This window comes from Hipposideros armiger, unplaced genomic scaffold (genome assembly GCF_001890085.2).
Source record: "Hipposideros armiger isolate ML-2016 unplaced genomic scaffold, ASM189008v1 scaffold_78, whole genome shotgun sequence".
NCBI lineage: Eukaryota > Metazoa > Chordata > Mammalia > Chiroptera > Hipposideridae > Hipposideros > Hipposideros armiger.
Window position 1 is genome coordinate 3,050,694 of NW_017731428.1, and position 18,232 is coordinate 3,068,925.

General features: G+C 39.9%; 1 long non-coding RNA gene across 8 annotated transcripts in view; it reads left to right on the top strand.

Annotated features, from left to right (window-relative positions):
• Window positions 1-18,232, top strand: part of LOC109383230 (uncharacterized) — a 97,705-nt gene that overhangs the window by 24,369 nt on the left and 55,104 nt on the right. The window contains exons 4-5 of one of the 8 annotated variants that reach the window (XR_002124135.1): window positions 10,764-11,096; window positions 14,627-14,856. The exons of 3 other annotated variants lie outside the window; for them this stretch is intronic. This is a non-coding gene — a long non-coding RNA (uncharacterized LOC109383230). Of the gene's footprint in view, window positions 1-10,763; window positions 11,097-14,626; window positions 17,536-18,232 lie in introns of those variants that run through there. 4 more of the 8 variants (XR_002124136.1, XR_002124138.1, XR_002124137.1 and 1 more) reach the window with 4 other exon arrangements.

Consider the following 18,232-nt stretch of genomic DNA (forward strand, 5'->3'; position numbering starts at 1 on the left):
TTTCTTTGTCTATTTTCTTTAGATTCCATATATAAGCAAAATCATATAACACCTGTCTGTCTCTGTCTTTTACTTTACTCTGCACAATACTCTCCAGGTCTATCCATGCTGCCGCAGATGGCAAGAACCCATTTTCTTCCATAGCCAAGCAATATTGCATTGTATCTATGAAGTTCTGACAATTAAATTTACGAACTTGTTGCAATGATATTTCTAACCTTTCTTTGATATCAGAGGGATTATTCCTTATGAATTTGTACCAACTGGACAAACAGTTAATCAAGTTGACTATTTGGAAGTGCTGAAAAGGCTGCATGAAAAAGTTAGATGACCTGAACTTTTCACCAACAATTCATAGCTCTTGCATCACGACAATGCACCAGCTCACACGGTGCTGTCTGTGAGGGAGTTTTTAGCCAGGAAACAAATAACTGTATTGGAACACCCTCCCTACTCACCTGATCTGGCCCCCAATGACTTCTGTCTTTACCCAAAGATAAAAGGAAATATTGAAAGGAAGATATTTTTATGGCATTCAGGACATCGAGGGTAATATGACAATGGATGGTCATTCCAGAAAAAGAGTTCCAAAATTGCCTTGAAGGGTGGACTAGGCTCTGGTGTCAGTGCATAGCTTCCCAAGGGGAGTACCTCGAAGGTGACCGTAGTGATATTCAGCAATGAGGTGTGTAGCACTAGGATGAGTTCACAAACTTAATTGTCAGACCTCATAAGTAATCTGAGTTTGAACCCAAGTCTACGTGATTCAGAAGTCCAAACTTTTACATCATACCAATACCATCTCAATGAGGAGGAAAAAAAATATCCTGAGAGTGTTATTTTAGCCAGAAAACAATAAGTGCAAGGAAGGCCACTATGGCAGGACTCTATATATTGCTTTGGCAATGTTGGGGAACTCATGGCTTGACAGTAGTTAAAATGGCTCAAGACTTTTATGATAGTTTGTCTGGATCTCAGGACCCCCTGTGTAAAGTAAAGAGGTCGGACCAAATGGCCATAGGCCGCTTTCGATCCTTCAGAAGTGTTTAATACCCTTGATTTCTATAAAGTACCCAATGGAAAGCCTCTCCAGGTGAGGATTATTTTATTATCCAGTAAAAATGGTTTTATCCGCACATATTATTTTAATGCCAAGAAAAACATCAGTGTACATTAGCTAGCCATAAAATTGATAGTTAAATACACTCACTAGTCAATTTTTCCAGTGCATTTGAACACTAAAAGGATTTTTTAATTAAAAATAAATTATTGTTTTTAAAAAGGACTGTTGTCAGTTTTTGCCAGTTTCGTCACCTGAATAGTTTTGGCATATATATGTTGTCTTTATGTACATGTGTTGGTTTCTGCCCCTCCCATTCCCCCAAGCTAAACATATTTATGCTTAAAGCTGGTTTGTGAATCCCAAGAAAGCATTTCAAGAAAATTAAAATCCTCTGCCAGAAACTATAACCATCACCAAGCTTGGTCATCAACTTTAATTGGGAAACTGATATTAAGTTTGTATCTTTATTACATTTTGAAAGCATGAGTAATATATGTAATTGTCCAAGGGCTGAACTATGAACATTGCTTTATTATTCAAACAGAAATGAAAGTGTGCTGTTTATCAGTGAGTGTCCAGCTCCCTTCCCAGAGCAAGAATAAAATCTGTTAGACCTCAGCTGGTGGTTTACAGTCTCCGACATCTTTATTCACAAGCCTAAAGAGCAAGCTAGTGACAGTCGCCAAAGCAGTTGCCAATTATCTCTGGATTTAGTGCTACTGCACCAGGAAAGAGGCCTACAAGGAATTTAATTAATTCACGCCTCATCCTCTTTGGCCAAGAAAGGATGGATTTCCTTTTAACTCCAAGTCCCTAAAGAGTGAGATTTCATGGAATTGGGGTAGACACAGAAACACAAGATGGGCATACACACACTCACAGATGCTGGGTGATGATGAAATAATGAGGCTAGTTTTCAGGAGGGGTTACATAGGCTCTGCCTCAGTAGTTCATACATGTTTCTTGAATGAGTGTGCATAAATATGTAGCTCAGATGTTCTAGATATAAATACCAACTTCACACATGTATGTACATCAATTATATATTTATATTTATTTGTTTATTTATTTTCCATCTTCCTCCATCTTCCCAAAAAGGAATAGTCAGTTCACAGGAAAGTTAACTGAAACAGGAAACTACCATCAAAGGAAAGATGAATCAGATATAAAATTGATGGGAATTTCAGAATTGTTAGGGCAATGCTTCCTAGCTTCTGAGCTTCCATGTAACCATGGCAATAATGGAAATGGAACAAATTGCATAGCTCACATTATTCCTCACAGAAGGGAATGCTTTCACTCTCCTAAATTCTAAAAGAAGCCATTATTTAGGGTGGGGAGGGGTGTTTGAAAACCATGTATATTTCTAATATTACAAAATTCCTAATATAAGTGCCATACCTTGAACTTCATGCTCTCCACATGCTTTTTTCTCATTCAGTTCACTCAAATCTTGTATCCTGCAACTTTGCTAAATGCATCTGTTAGTTCTGATAGCTTTTTTGATAAAAAAAATCCCATCAGATTTCCTACATAGACAATAAGGCCAGCTTTATTTCATCATTCCCAATCTAAATGCAATTATTTTTATTTTTCTTGCCTAAGTGCACTAGCTAGAACCACCAGTACAATGTTGAATAGAAGTGATGAGAGCAGATATCCCATCTTGATTCTGATCTTAAGATGAATTAATTACCTATTGCCATTAAGTATATATAATGTTAACTGTAAGGTGTTTTTTTGTTGTTGTTTTGTTTTGTTTTTTGTTTTCATAAATGCTCTTTATCAGGTTGAGTAAGTTTCCTTTTTTTCCCCTAGTTTGCTGAGAGTGTTTATCGGGAGTTGACGTTGCGTTTTTCTCTGCCCTTCTGTAGTTTTCTCACATCTATGCTCTGATCAGTACTCAGCAGAAGATTAGAGAGGAAGCCCTCTGCAGTTTTCAGGGTTCTCTCTGCTCGCTGCTCTCTCGTTCTCCATTGCTTTACTCTGTAAACTCTCTAACCACGTTGGCTTTCTCAGACCCCCGAGTCCATTTCCGCAGCACGGGGAGGCCACCAAGCTTAGCCCGAGTCCCTCCTGCCCGCACACAACCTGAAAACCGTCTCGCGGCAATAATCCGGGATACTGGGAGGGCTCTCCTCACTGTTTCCTGCCTCTCAGGAATCGTTGTTCTTTGTTGCCCGATGTCCAATGTCTTAAAAACCATTGTTTCATAGGTTTTGTCCAGTTTCTTGTCTCTGCAGGAGAGTTAACAGAGTCCCCGTTATTCCTTTCTGGGGAGTTTTTCTACGTGCACATCCTTAGGCCTGACTCTATTGGCAAATCATGGGCTAGGTCTAGAGAATCTGTATATTTCCAAAACTCCCCACTGAATTTATTGACAATTTTTGTTTGTGAGGTCCAGACTTACCCCGTATTTTATATCTAAAGAAACCCGAGCTCAGTGGGGTAAGTTTCAGAGCACAACGACGACCCTGGACCCAGGTTCTCTGCCCCGTGTCTCTTAACTCCCACTGTTTCCCATAGATACAACCAATGTCCATGTTCGCTACGTTAGTGCTAATGCTGGAAATGCTGATTTGATTTTGTATATTTCAGTTATGCTTAACAGCTAAATATTCAAAAGACTAATATAAATTGGGCTGCTCAATAGAAATTGGTGTTTCTTGCTCTATTGTAAATATTACGTGCTTATATCAGATGAGAAAGGGATGGTGATTAAAATAATAAATTAATATTACATAGTATAGTATAATATAATATAATATAATATAATATAATAATATACATCAGTTTCCTAAAGGGTAAGCCATACAATGCATATTCACCAAGATTGCTATCCTCTTTTTCTCCTTTATGTGTTACCAAGTACCTATCAAGATAACGCCACTTCGGTAACTATTTCCCAGTGATGTTGGTTACTCTTTGACATGCTTTACAACAGCTGGATAGTCACCTCCTCCATGATGTCTTCCCACAAAATTTTAGGTAGCTTTAATTGCTCCCACTCCTGAATGCATATTGTGAAGGAATCGTAGCAGTGTTTTAGCCTTCTTCATAATACACTGAGAATGTGTATGTATATGAGTAACGCTTGCATGGGTATATTCTCATGTGAATTTCCCCAGGTACCCAGATTCGTGGAAATTATTGATTTGGCAAATCCATTCCTCCTACTCAGTTATTCTAAAAATGTTTAGAAATCTAGACTATATGGTAATATATTATGTAATATGAATATATAATTATGAATACATTTATGATTATATAATTTAAATATGCATATAATATGAATATAGATGTATTCTTCTCTGGTATTCTGTCTGGGAATAGCTGAAAAACAGATACCTGAGTTATATTAAGTTTAATTAATATTAAATAGCATTAAGTTGGCAAGTCCGCCTCTCTTCTCTGCTGCCAAATTTCTGATCTCATGAGTGTCTAAACTGGCTTACAAGGCTGAATATGTGAGAACTCATTTCTATTTGGGATTCTTTGGTAATAAACACATCCTGATACTACAGCTACAATTTCTTAGGATTGTCCATGTACCCTCCAACATACCACTGATTTTTAGGGAGTCAAAAAAAAAAATCGCCCTTGGCAGGGCCTAATGCCTCCATGCAAATGTTAACTCAATGAAATTTTATTCCTTTGTTCTTCAGATCATCTCCTAAATTATTCATAGCCTGTCAAACTTAATGTATAAGCAAAAGAATGGAATTTTGTTATAGCTCAAACAGTTTGATTTTAAGTGAGGTTTGACTGATTCTGAGAGTTTAAAAGGATAAGTGGGCTATGTGTGTACATAGAGCCAAAACTAAGACTATCCTACCAACCTCAGTGGGGATTTTGACCATGTGCAAACCCAGTTGATAATGAACTTAATCCTCTGTAACTGAGGTTCAAAAAATAAAAGGAAGGTCTTAATCTATGATCTAGCCAAATCCATTGATCAGAGAAATCCTACTGTAGAAAAGAATAATCATGGACATACTTTGTCTGAAAGAGGCATGAGAAATAATCTAATGCTAGATTTCTGAAATTGGTGGGAGAAGGGAGTGGTGATCTGAATTACCTGGGGTGGTGAGGAAGAGAGTAGAGGTGTCCTAGGCATATGTAGTTTGGGAAACTTCCAAGGATATCATTTTTAACCTTTCATAATTTATAAGTCCCTGATCCAAACAATGCTTTATAGCCCTAGTTATAATTGAAACCCTCTGTGGACCTTTCAGAAATTCCACCACCCAGGTCATATCCCCTCCATGATCACTCCGAGAATTCCAGCATTGTTGTTTTGTTTGTTTGTTTGGGGGTGTTTTTTGTTGGTTTTTTTGTTTTGTTTTGTTTTGTTTGGCTTTAGTCCAAAGAGTTATAATAATTTTGGGGAAAGGGGGTGTAAAGGTTGCCTATGGTTCCAGGATACCCTTTTCTCCTTAACTCTTGTTACTGCCACTAGTCTACCACATCCATCACAGTTCAACAGTCCCCATCTACAGTAGTGACTGAGATACTCCTACTGTTATTGGTTTAAGAAAAACTCTAGGAAGTAAGCTATTCTCTCATAATGCTATAACTTGCTCTGGTCACATAAGATGCATGGACTTGAGTCCAATGCTGTAGCTCAAGTTCTCACGGCCTACATCTACACACACTCATGGGTATTATGTGTGTGTGAGACTCATTCACAGGACAGGTTGGCAAGATTAGAAAGGATTCTACCATCAGCCACCCATTGTACCCAGAACTAGATTTCTAAGACAAGGAGGCAGGCGTAACACTACTTTATTTCACCCCAAAAGGTCAGTCCTATTTCTTCTTACCATTTCTTAGCAAAGAGAGAATAAATAAAGATTTTCCCATGAGCATCTGGGGCTCCATCACACTGGGGCTGCTGCTCTTACTTGTCCTGCCACCGCACTCAGCTGGAGGTGGCGGTGCTCATCCTTGCTTGTCTCCACAAGGTCAAAAGCAATTCATGTGTCTCTGTCCCACCTCCTTCACCACCTTCACAACCCATTTCCACTTCCCCATACATTCCTCTCTGATCTCTCAGCCAATACTTATTCCCCCACTCTCCTTTGTTGATTCACCATTTATTCAGCGTTCATTCAGCAGATATCTATTGAGCATCAACCAGGCACTGTTCTAGACACTGGGGATCTAAGAATGAATAATCCCTGCCATCATGGAGCTTACATTCTAGTCCCACAGTCCACCTTATTTTCTGCCCCAATTACTGGCATATCAAAGCATACTCACTCTGTCCTGCATCCGTGGCCCCAAAGGTAAAACAATGTGACTTGGTAGACTTCCAAGCTCTAGAATCCTTAGTGTTATTTATAGTCACCAAATAAAATTTCGAGAGGCAGAGAAAAGCAGGTTTAACACACCAGGAACAAAATTTCAAATTGGAACCTAAGCGTTAGAATGGGAAATAACGTTTCTGGTCGCGGTGTGGAGAACGTGTTTTGAACCAATCACAAGCAAGCCTCTGTGACTGGTAAAAAAGGTTGCATATAAGCCAAAGAATGACAAATGCCATGAAACGCTTCTCACCAGGTGCAAACTATTGGATAAAATTAAATGCAACCCATTGCTTCACTTCCTTTTCCTCCATGTCATGATAATTCTAAGAGCCTCAGGTTGGCTCTCTTAGACACAAAAACCATTGAGGTCTTAGATGAGTGGATTCATTCAGAAATCCAATAAGTGATAGTGAAAAGGAGGCAGGATCTTGGAAGCAGAAACCATGTGGCTCTTACACAGAGAAGCTATATCAGTTGTAATAGTCAAAAGCCCAGAGGATGCTGAAGTCAAGAGCTCAGAAGAAGAGAAGCATCTGTGATAGGAATATTGCACCAAGGGAAATGGTGAGAGTGGAAACAGGGAGGATTCTATGAAGATGTTGTGTGTCAAGACCTCGACTGACATAAATTCATGTGAGAAACTCCTCCACCTCATCCCACCAGGAGACAAGCAGAGGACCAGAGAAAGTAGAGAATAAAAAGAGTGGCCTCTTTAGTTATACAGGTCATGAGTGGGTCCCAAGCTGCCATTTTGAAGTGACAGTGTGATTTCACCATCCTAAGGATCTTAGGGTGACAATTGTTTATGAAGTCACAATTATCCTGTGATAAGTGCCTTTAAAACCTGGCTGCTTCTGCCCCTGCCATTCTGAGAATGATAGAAACTGACTGAATCATTAGCAGTTACCCGAATCTCACAGGTGTCTTTGTCACCCTCTTCACCAAGTCACTCCACATTTTGTTCTACGTGGTGATTGGTAGGTGGGCTGTAACTGACAGAAGAATGTAAATTACCGTCTTTCAAACACAAGTTGAAACTAGGTCTGCATGACTTCACCGGTTTAGGGCAAGGGTTAAGAAATATCTAATTTTACCAGACAGAAAATGGAACAGGCGATGAAAGGCACAAAATTCTTATTATTCAACACCGGATCTTGCTGAGACATCCAAAGCACCTCAAGGTTTTAACACTTTTTTTTTTTAAAGATTTTTATTGGGGAATTGGGGGGATGGGAACAGTGCTGGGGAATTGGGGAAAGGGGAACAGACAAGTTGCCGTCGTCTTCGTTCTTCAATCTAGTTGTGGAGGACGTTGCTTCACTGGCCCAAGTTGGCACCATCATTGCGCTCTTCCCGGGCGAGGCAGATCAGTCGCCGGCTTCTGGACGGCCGCTCACTGCGGCTGCTGGCCGCTCACGCTGGCTGCTGGCTACACACGGTAGCCCATGGCAACCCACTGCCACAGGGACTGCAGCCCACACCGTCGCCGGCGACTCATGGCAGCCCAGCTCCAGGTTGAGCTGTTGTTCAGCATCTTAGCTGTGGAGGGCAGTGTCACTGGCCCTCATATGTGGGATCCGAACCGGGGCCCTCTGGCATCCCAAGACAGTTCTTAACCATCGCGCCACTCGGCCGGCCCATTAACACCTTTTTAAAAAAGCACTTCTCTTCAAGTTCATGTCCTTCCTGGTCTTATTTATGGTCAGACTAGCCATGTGACCTTGGTCTAATTACCCATCTTTTTTGGATCTCAAATTTTTCAATGAAGATAATAATAACTACCTTTCAAGGGTGATGTAAAAATTTAAGGAAAGAATACAAGTGAAGGGCTTAGTAGAACCTACTCTCTGTTGTAGTTTTTCAGTTAACATTTGCTTAATGATCAATGATTGCACAAATGGATAACCCGTAAATGGACAATGTTTCTTTCCTTTTCTTATACATCCTCATTCCAGAGTCATCTAAGACATAAACATGAAAAATAAACCCTCTGTTTATTCTTACATAGGAATTCATAATTTGTAAGATAAGACATTATCTATCTCATTTAGTGCCCGTTAAACTTCTTGAGAGACAGTTTAAGCAGGAGTTGCCATTTTCATTTTACAGAAAGAGAAAGTGAGGTTAAAGGCAGTAATTTTAATTATTCAAATACACATATTAATAGTAAAATGAAGGAAGGAAGAGAGGGAAAGAAGGAGAGAGGAAGGACTCAAGCCCAGGTCTTCTAACTTTAACTCCAAATTCTTTCCATTTTGGAAAACCACCAGCCCATATATCCTTGAACACTGAACCAACTCATCTGTAATCATTGAACCAAGTGTTAACACAATGAAAACAGACATTTCTTTCCTGACTAAACATGATTAATGGCTTAATCTATCTACAGTATCATTTCTGAAAAACACAAAAAAGGCTTTTTCATATAAGATTGAAAGAAAAGGGTCAAGCTCAGAAAAGGCAATCTTTCAATTAACCATCTCCAAAATGGCTTCTAGTGAAGCAAAGATTAAGACACATAGTCATTTCAAATATGTCGTTCGCAGTGTTCTTATCTGCCAGTCAATATCTAGAACAATTTCAGATGAAGCTGTAGGCAAGTTTATAATGAAGGAGAACTTTTAGATTAGACACCAAAGAGGTGGACGAACTCAGAAATTTCAACACTTGGCTACTTAAATGGAATGATATCCCAAAATCGAGTATAAAAACTAAAGGGGGAAAGGATATATTAATATTAACTGAATGTCTCCTACATGCTTAGCGCTGAATTGAAAACCCTAAATATAGTCCCACTTAATCTCACCGTGTACATGAAAAGTAGATATTTTTATCCCCATTGTACAAATAAGATTCTGTAGCTCATGGAATTTAGGTAACTTACCCAGAATTAGTGACTGAAGTTCAGTTAAAACCCTGACTTGTCTGAACCCAGAGCCTATGTTTTATCACCTGATCAGGAATTCTGAACCAGCAGTCCACTGATCAGAACAGGGCTGACAGGAAAGGAAGAATACAAATGCCCGTGTCCTATTCTGGTACCAGTATTCTGATTCAGTACAGCTCGAATGGAGCTCATAACTCTGCAGCTTTAACAAGTCCTCTGGGTTATTATAAGGGACATCTAGGTATGAGAAACTATACCATGTTGCCTACTCATGGGGACAAAAGCCTGTTTCTTAATAGCAGAGATGCTTGGCATCGTTAGCACTCAGCTGGTGTAATGGGTATGGAATCCTCCTTGATGCCTAAGATGCAAGAAAGATCCTATTTCTCTGTATTTGCAAATCAAATTATGTCCTTTCAGACCCTCACTCATCTATGCTAATCAGTCATTTGTATGACCTTGGAACATGCTTGAAGCTCTCAGGATTACTCAGAAAATAGGAAGGGGCCTTTTCTTTAGGCCACTCAGTCATCACCATCACTCTGTCACAGAGCATTGGTTCTTCCCATTTGCACAAGCCATAGAGTCGCCAGCCCTTCACATAGATACTCCCAGGCTGTGGTCCTAAACTCCCATCCTTTTAAGACCCTGACACTTCCTGTGTGCTGCTGGGAGCAATTCTAACCAATTGAAGGGACATGGTAGTATAATCATTCTTCTCAATATCAGAGAAGCTCCCTTAATCTCCTCCTAATCTCCACTGGCCACTTGTCTTTCTCCACATTTTCTCTTTAACAAGGAAATTTAATGGTTAACTAGGATGTATAAGATATTTTAGATCAAAGAGTTATCAGATAGCATTTTTGTCTTTTATGGGAATAAGATGAGTCTAATAATGCACAGGTTAGTTTTCTATCCCCAGGGATGACCAGCTACTTCTTTAAAGCAACAACAACAACAAAATATAACACAAGTCTGAGTCTTCCTTATTCTGCTACCTTAAATTCTCATTAACCCGCCTTACACACTGAGATGGCACTGAAATCAGTGCACATGTGCTTGGCCATATCAGTTGCCAAGGGCCACATGAGCAGAATATAGGAAACAAAACAACTACAAAACATGGCTCCTTCATCACAAAGCCTTCATAATCTTCTTGTGAAATGCAGTACATGTGAAAGGACCCTGAACTTTTATACATTAGGATTCCTTTCTTTGTTCTGTTATTCACTGCCCCGGGCACTATTGGAACCTAGGTTTTCTACTCTGGAAAAAAAATTAAAACATTGGCATTGTAGTACACTTATTCTCTTTAAACAACAAAATAAGGTGTGACAAGGGACTTTGAAAACTTAACAGTTTATACCAGTGTACCAGAAATTTGGAAAAAATACAGAATTTTATCACCAATGGCTTCATCTTATCTTTTCTACCCTAATTTTGTCTTTGTTGCACTGTCCTCATCCACTTAGGCTTATCTTTAATTGTGTTTTATCTTATGGAGTTCAATGTATTCCAGGAAAATGCTTCACATCTTATCTGCAATAAAATGAGATACTAAACCAGCAAACATACAGGCCTCATTTGCAGGAAATCTACAAAGTGATGCCATGTCAAGTGCTGCATAGGGATGCCAACCTTTGAAGGAGTCCAAGGAAGGAAAGAATGAGAAGGAGCAGATCAGGAAGGACTGGATGAAAGAGATAGGACATGCTGAAGAAGATGGAGGAAGGGGTGGGATTTGGACAGAACGTCATTTGTCATACAGAGCGGCTTGCCTGACAGATCAGAGCTCATACTAGTGAGCAGGAAAAGGCAAAACTCCACTTTCAAGAAGGTGAGGCATTATTCACTGTTTAAGTGAGGGCTGCACATGGTGACTTCCTTCCAAAAGGTCCATTTGGGAAGCAGACAAAAATAGTAACTTTATAGTGGAGAAATTTGACATGTAATACCTCTGCCAAATAAACAACGTTGGCATCAGTAGGGACAAGTCATGTTGATGGTATGCACTCTTCATGTGATGTGATAAAAATGGCAGCTGACCTCTGTGGTTTTTCTCCCAGAAGCCCAGAACCCCAATCTAATCATGAGAAAACTATCAGACAAATCTCAACTGAGAAACATTTTACAAAATAACCAACCTGTCCTCCTCCAAACTGATGAGGTCTTTAAAATTAAGGCAAGTCTAAGAAACTGTCATGGCCTAAGGAGAGATAATGACTAAATGTAATGTGCTATCCTGGATGGGACAGAAAAAAACACATTGGATAAAAATTAAGCAAATCTGGACAGTGGCTGGTTAGCTCAGTTGGTTAGAATGTGGTGCTAATAATGCCAAGGTTGCTGGTTCAATCCCCATATCGGCCACTGTGAACAAATCTGAATCAACTATGGGCTTTAGTTCATGACAGCATATCTAGATTCATCCATTCATTGTAACAAATATGCCATAATAATATAAAATGCTAATATTGGGGATACTGAGTGTGGGGTATGTATGTGGGTACTCTCAGTACTATCTTCATAATTTTCCTGTAAATCTGAAACTGTTCTACAATTAAAAGTGAATAAATAAACAACAGAGTTGTTGTTATTTTTAATGGTAAGTAAAGGAAAAAGATGCTGTTAAACATCAAATAAAATTGCAAGTTCTTAGCCCAAGGTCATTCAGCTAGTTATGTCTGAGTTAGACACAGAGTTGTGATCTGAGAGTCTCTGGGCCTAGCAGGTTAAAGTGAAGAATCAAAATAAAGGGAGATAATGAACTACGATGCTTAGAATATCTTCTTCCAAATAAAGACAGAGACTTCAGCCTACCTCCCCTTATAAATTTTAGAGAATACAAATGAAGCTTAGGCAAACACAACGTGCTGACTGATGAGAATGCCAATGGGAAGAAAAGTGGAATGTGTTACTTTTTCAAATTATATAGGTTTTCTTGAGTTGGCTGAAGATATATTAAACATTCCACCCTCAAACCCTAGAGGAAACACTTATATTATAGATATGCAATCTCTGCTCTTTGCAATCATGTAAATGTTTCAAGATTTATAAAGAGCATTGAGTTTGTCAGGAGAGCGGGGTCACTACTTCTGACATTCGGTCTGATGCTGGCTTGCATGTGCTGGGCTCCTATGAGGATCAAACACTTGGCCTGTGTTATTGCATTCAATCCTCACAATAATGCTGTGAAGTTAAAAACATCACACATTTCCAAGATGAAGCAAACTGCACTTCCAAGAAGTTAGATCACTGGCCCAAAGTCATACAAGTGAATTGGAACCGAGGTATGTTTATTCAGAAAACCATAGTGCCTTCTCACGACTTGACCTAAGACGAAAAATTACATTTATTTTTCAAATACTCTATCGTGCTTATCAGGTGTGAAGCACAATTCTAAATACAAGTGTTAATTTACTTACTACTCATAACTACTTATTAGGTAGGTGTTATTAATATCTGACTTTATCTTTCTGAGTCTCTGCCTTTTTTTCTATAAATGAGTTCTAAGTGTACCTGACAGCTCTCACAGACACACAATCGATAATAGGTATTATGTCTCAACGTCAAGCCCCCAGCCCTGTGCCTGACACAAGGTCACTTTGAGGACTGGGCAAAATCTTTTGGAGTGGCACCTCTAATACTCAGGCCAAAACAATGGGGCAAAAACTCATCAGATTTCATTTTCCTTGCAAAACATTTGCACAAGGTGCTATTTTAACACATATTCATTTGAAGGGGTGACTGAAAATATAATAAAGAGGTGAAGAGATCCAAAAAGCTTCTGTCAAAAGTACTCAGTCTTTCATCTTCTCACTTAACAAAAGAAAAGAAAAAGAGAGAGAGAGAAGGGAAGAACGAAGAAGGGAGGGGAGAGAGGGGAGGGAAAGAGACAGAGAGAGAGGCAAAAGGAAAGAAGGAAAGGAATGCAATAATATTTGACCTAGTAAGATCCTTCTAGAAGTTAATGAGAGACTAGATTAAATAAGCAAAATATCCAAAAGTGTAATATAATAGACTTAGTGTCAGCTAAACCTGGGATCAAATCCTTCCATCCCTTAAGAGCTATATGACCTTAACCTCTTTAAGTATTGAGGTTATTTTACCTGAAAAATCAGAGCCACGTCTACTATATAAGATTTTTGTATAATTAAATGAAATAATGTATGTGAAGAGTCCAGTCCTGTGCCCAGCACATAACAGGTACTAAACAAAAGTTCATCCTTTGCCACCCACTTCCTAGATGTCTTAAATAGCAGCAGGTAAGTACAGAGAAGGAAGGTTTAAGAACATGAAAATAAAAATGGGAAACCTTACCTTGAACCATCACAACAAAACAGTATTTGGATGGCCATTCTTAAAACTAGATGGAATCAGATGACCTCTAGGATCATAGAGAAATGTACATTTACTACACTGCAGGAAATACTGACAATCCCAGCTGACCCATCCTAACTATCGGGTCATCGGGAAAGTCATGATGCATTTTTGCATTGAAAAGCATAAAAAAATACGTCATGACTTTCCCGATGACCCAATATTTCAGATTCCTTAAAACAAGGAGCAGAGTGAAAGGGGGTTATGATTCTTACATCTTAGCTATCCTAAGCATTGTCAGCACACAAAAATCATAACTACGCCTGGAGAGTTTCCTCAATGACATTGTTCAGTCATGTAAAATATCAACACCGCAGTCTATAAATTGCATTCTTCTTTCCATTTATAAGACATGACAGCCTCCTAAGGGCAAATGCCTGAGACATCCATCAGGTAGGTTTTCAATAATCTATTTATTCCAGAAAAATTCTTCTCACTTTACATCATTCAGCTGACTTTTCTTTTTTGCTCACAGACTTTGCTACTGAAGAGCTGGATTCCAATTCCAGATTTTTTCGTTATTATACAATCTCTCTGGGCCTCAGCTTTCTCCTTTAAAATTTGGACTTAATATTATTGTCTTCATAGGGAATCGAATGATCTAATACAGTCAAAGCACCCATCAAAGTGTCTCTGCACACATTTGTTACTCAATATGTGACATTTATTCATGTTATTGCTTATTGTCATCTCTGAGTTCTGTTCCTTATTAATGGTCTCCAACAGCTGCAGCCTGAACTCACAGTGCCCCCATGCTTCACCATCTCTAAAATCCTGCCCTTCTGAGACACTTTATAGTTTCCTCATCTAGGGGATTCTGATCTAGTCCTTCACCAAGAGCTTCTGAGGAAAACACTGTATTTGGAAATCTGTGCAAGAGGAAAAGTCCTGCCCTACCTTTAAGCAAGGTTAAGAGCTGGAAATACATGTATTTTCACTAACATCGCAAAGGAAGACATGGCTATTTAACAATTGGTTAAATTTCAGGGAGAGGTGCCGAGAGCCAAGAGGACTGATTTCCAGATTATCAAATTCCTCAGGTGTGTCAGGAAGAAGGATGTCCATGAGGAGAAAAATTAAGAAAACCAAGACATTAAACTGCAGTGCAGAAAGGAGTATGGAGGTCACTGGCACTGTGAAAAATAGCATAAACGACATGGCATTCTGGAGTTGGAAGCGCTGTGACTCTGTTCATGCATTCTAACGGCATCCTTGAGGTAATTAAAATGTCTCAAAAAACGAGTGAGTGAGGTGTCAAAGCAGATAACTCAACAGAGATGTCAGCTTTCTGTATCACAGCCATCAAAACAGCGACAAAGATTTAAGACAAGAATGATTTTCACTTTGCTCGGCCAATTGATGAAATGACGGTGACTTTTTATGAGTGTGTGCTTAATAAAGTGTAGGTTTTGGAAAAGAGGGAGGGGCAGGAGGGGAAGGAAGCTGAACTGCTTGAGGAATTATATCCCAGAAAATTCTACGTTGCACTGTTGCAAAGACCTAGTTTTACCTTCTTCTTCCTATGCCAGAAATAACTTTCAAAAATGTGAAAGTAATTCTTGTTCTTCCTTCATTAAAACTCTTCAGAAAGGTCACACTTCAAGGAATGCATGGTCTTTTGTGACCTAGCTTTTAATCATCAGATGTAGTTTTTCATGAGGCTTACAGACAGTCGACACCCGTCTCCCACCCCCACCCCTACCTTCTATCCATATCTGTCCTGTGTTTCTCTAAGATATTTCTGTACATTTTTTTTGCCCTAGTTCAAGGTCCCCAGTACGCCCCCCTTTTCTGGCTCAGGTGGGATTTCCTAGCTGTTGAGCATTATCAAGATGTCTTTTGTTATGTTAATGAGGTAACTGTTGGAAAGCACTGAAGGGTGTATATAGGCTGGTTGTCAGTGGAGCCAACCATGTGATTAGAGGGCTGGAACTTTCAGTCCCACCTCTGACCTCCTGGGAGCAGAGAAGGACTTGAGGTTGAATCAATGGGCAACTGCAAATGATTTAATCAAACATGCCTATGTGATGAAGCCTCCATGAAACTCCAAAAGGATGGGGCTCTGAGAGTTTCCTGGTTGGTGAACACGTAGAAGTTCCAGGAGAGTGCCATGCCTAGAGAGGGCATGAAAGCACCATGCCCCTTTTCATAGACCTTGCCCTATGCATGTCTTCCATCTGGCTGCTCCTGAGTTATATCCTTTTATAATAAACTGGTGATCTAGTAAATAAAATGTTTTTCTGAGTTCTGTGAGCCACTCTAGCAAATTAATCGAACCCAAGAGGGGATCTTAGGAACCTCCAATTTGTTGCCAGTCAGTCAGAAGCACCATGGACTTGTGAATGGTGCCTGAAGTGGGGGAGGGAAAGGTGGTCAATACATTGGAAGGAAGAAGGGTTTTTACTCAAAACCTGACCCTGTGATGGACAAAGACCATGAGTAAATTAGTGTTGGTGAATTAGTCTACTTATGAAATGTGGCTCTGAATAATTTATATACAAGCCTTGCAGAAAGAAAGCCATGTGCCAATACTGCATGAACTCTGAGCAGACCCTGGGACAGCCAGCAGATGAATAGTGCAAGACAGTTTCCTTGAAAGGCTGATGGTATAATAGGGCAGGGGAGGATAAGGTGAAAGACAGAATTCCTCACTCAGCATCTCTGCAACCTTTTGCACTTCTGTGTCTTGCTGTGTCTGAAGGGATTGATTTCTTCATTTTCCAGAGTGACTGTGCCAAGGACCAATGTCCAAGGGTCCTTGTCTTGTGACACACTGCGTATGCCAATAGACAGCATATCAGTATTTGTTGTCTTTGATTCTGGCTTATCTATTCCTCATTTTGAGACGTTCTGATGACTCAAGAACCAATCAGGGAATATGTACTAATTTGGTGGGTTTCTCAGGCCCATTCCCCACCTTATCTCACAAGTCACTAGAGCCCCAGGGAGTGGATTGTCCTACTTAGGGGTGTCCTACCCTGGAGTCCATTTGATTAATGATAACAAATGTCGGGAATAGGTGAGAAGGTGAACTCAGAAGTCATGTAGATGAGAACAAAGACACTGAGTAGTAAAGGCGCACTGTGGCTGGGGAGTACTGGGAAGAGTAGTAGGAGAACATCCGAGGTTCTGTATGTAGGTAGTTTATGTTTCATTCATGGCATTTTCAGCAACGTTTTGCCTGGGTAGCTTGCATCTCAAAACTACTGCTGCCTCTGTGTACAATTGAGAATAAATTAATATCTGCTGTTCCAACCACTGTTACCCCACCCATTCAGGGGGTCATCCTAATGTGAGCCACATGACCCTCTCAAGGTCATGCTGTTTTGTCTGCTGGAGCCTTCAGCATGTGCATGAGTAGTCGTTTTTTACTAGAAAGAGATACCCTCTGTGTCTTCTCATTGGCTGCCACTGGGCTTGGCAGGGTCTCTGGGATGTCCTTGGGAACTCCTTGGACACTAGGTTCCAGTGGCTCTCACCAGCACTGTGGCTGTTTCTGCCATCGCTTCCTAGGCATGATCATTGTCACTGTTGCTTTGAGCCTCAGGTACAAAGGTCCAAAATCTCCATGATGGGCTGTCACAGTAGAGTGGAAATGCAGGTCTTACGTGAAGCTATTCTGTCCGTGAAAAGAAAAAGAATTTAAACAGCTCTAGCTTTCCTGAGTTCATGAAGACTGGGCTTGGAAACAAATGCAGAATATGGACGTCATGCTGTGTTTTAGATTACATTCCCCCTCTCCCGTCCAAGACTTTGTCACTCCACCAAGTTTATCTACCTCGCTCTCTCCTCAGTTTTCTCCCCAAGGTTCCTTTTTCTCTAATGCAGGCCTATCCCTGGAGTTTTCTAAGTTTGTTTTAATTCCAATGATCAGTACAGCTTAGTCTAAAAAATAAAAATCTTACTCTAATATTTTTATTTAGCAGATGGAATTATTATAAAAAATCAATTTAGGGAGAACTCAACTAACACTATCTCAAGGCAAAATTTACTACAGGAAAACTAGCTCTAAACGCTGCCCAGGAGATTGCTTGTAGCTGAGCTTTTTGCTATGCAAAATATGGATGACTACACATTTTTTTCAAGTATTCTCTAAACATTTCCACATGTGCCGTATACATAGAATTTGAAAACTTTTGAGGACACATCTTAAATGCACTTCATTTTGCTAGGTCTTGTGTACAAGGTCATCTGAAGAGAGTGATACCTAGTTCTTATCTGTACAGGAGCAAAAATGATTTTTTTTAGGTGATGGGGAAAGAGCAGAAAACCATCCCCTGTCCCCGCAAGTGCACCCTCAGTAGAAATGTATGGCCATGAAGGGAAAATCATGGATCCAGCCTAGACGCTGTGGTCTACCAGGTCTCTTGAACTCTGATTCAGACGTCAGATAAATTTCAGGTAATCATTTCAAGGCCCTCCAGGTGGCCTAACATGTTGGCATTCACTCACAGTGCACTTCAAAGCCCTTGGCTGAGGATGAGCTCTGCCATGGGTCTTCCTGACAGCACTCTGGTATCTTGGAATAAGGACAGCAGTATGGCATCTTGGTGGAAAGGTGAGGAGGCTCTATCGAGCACATTTGAGAAATTA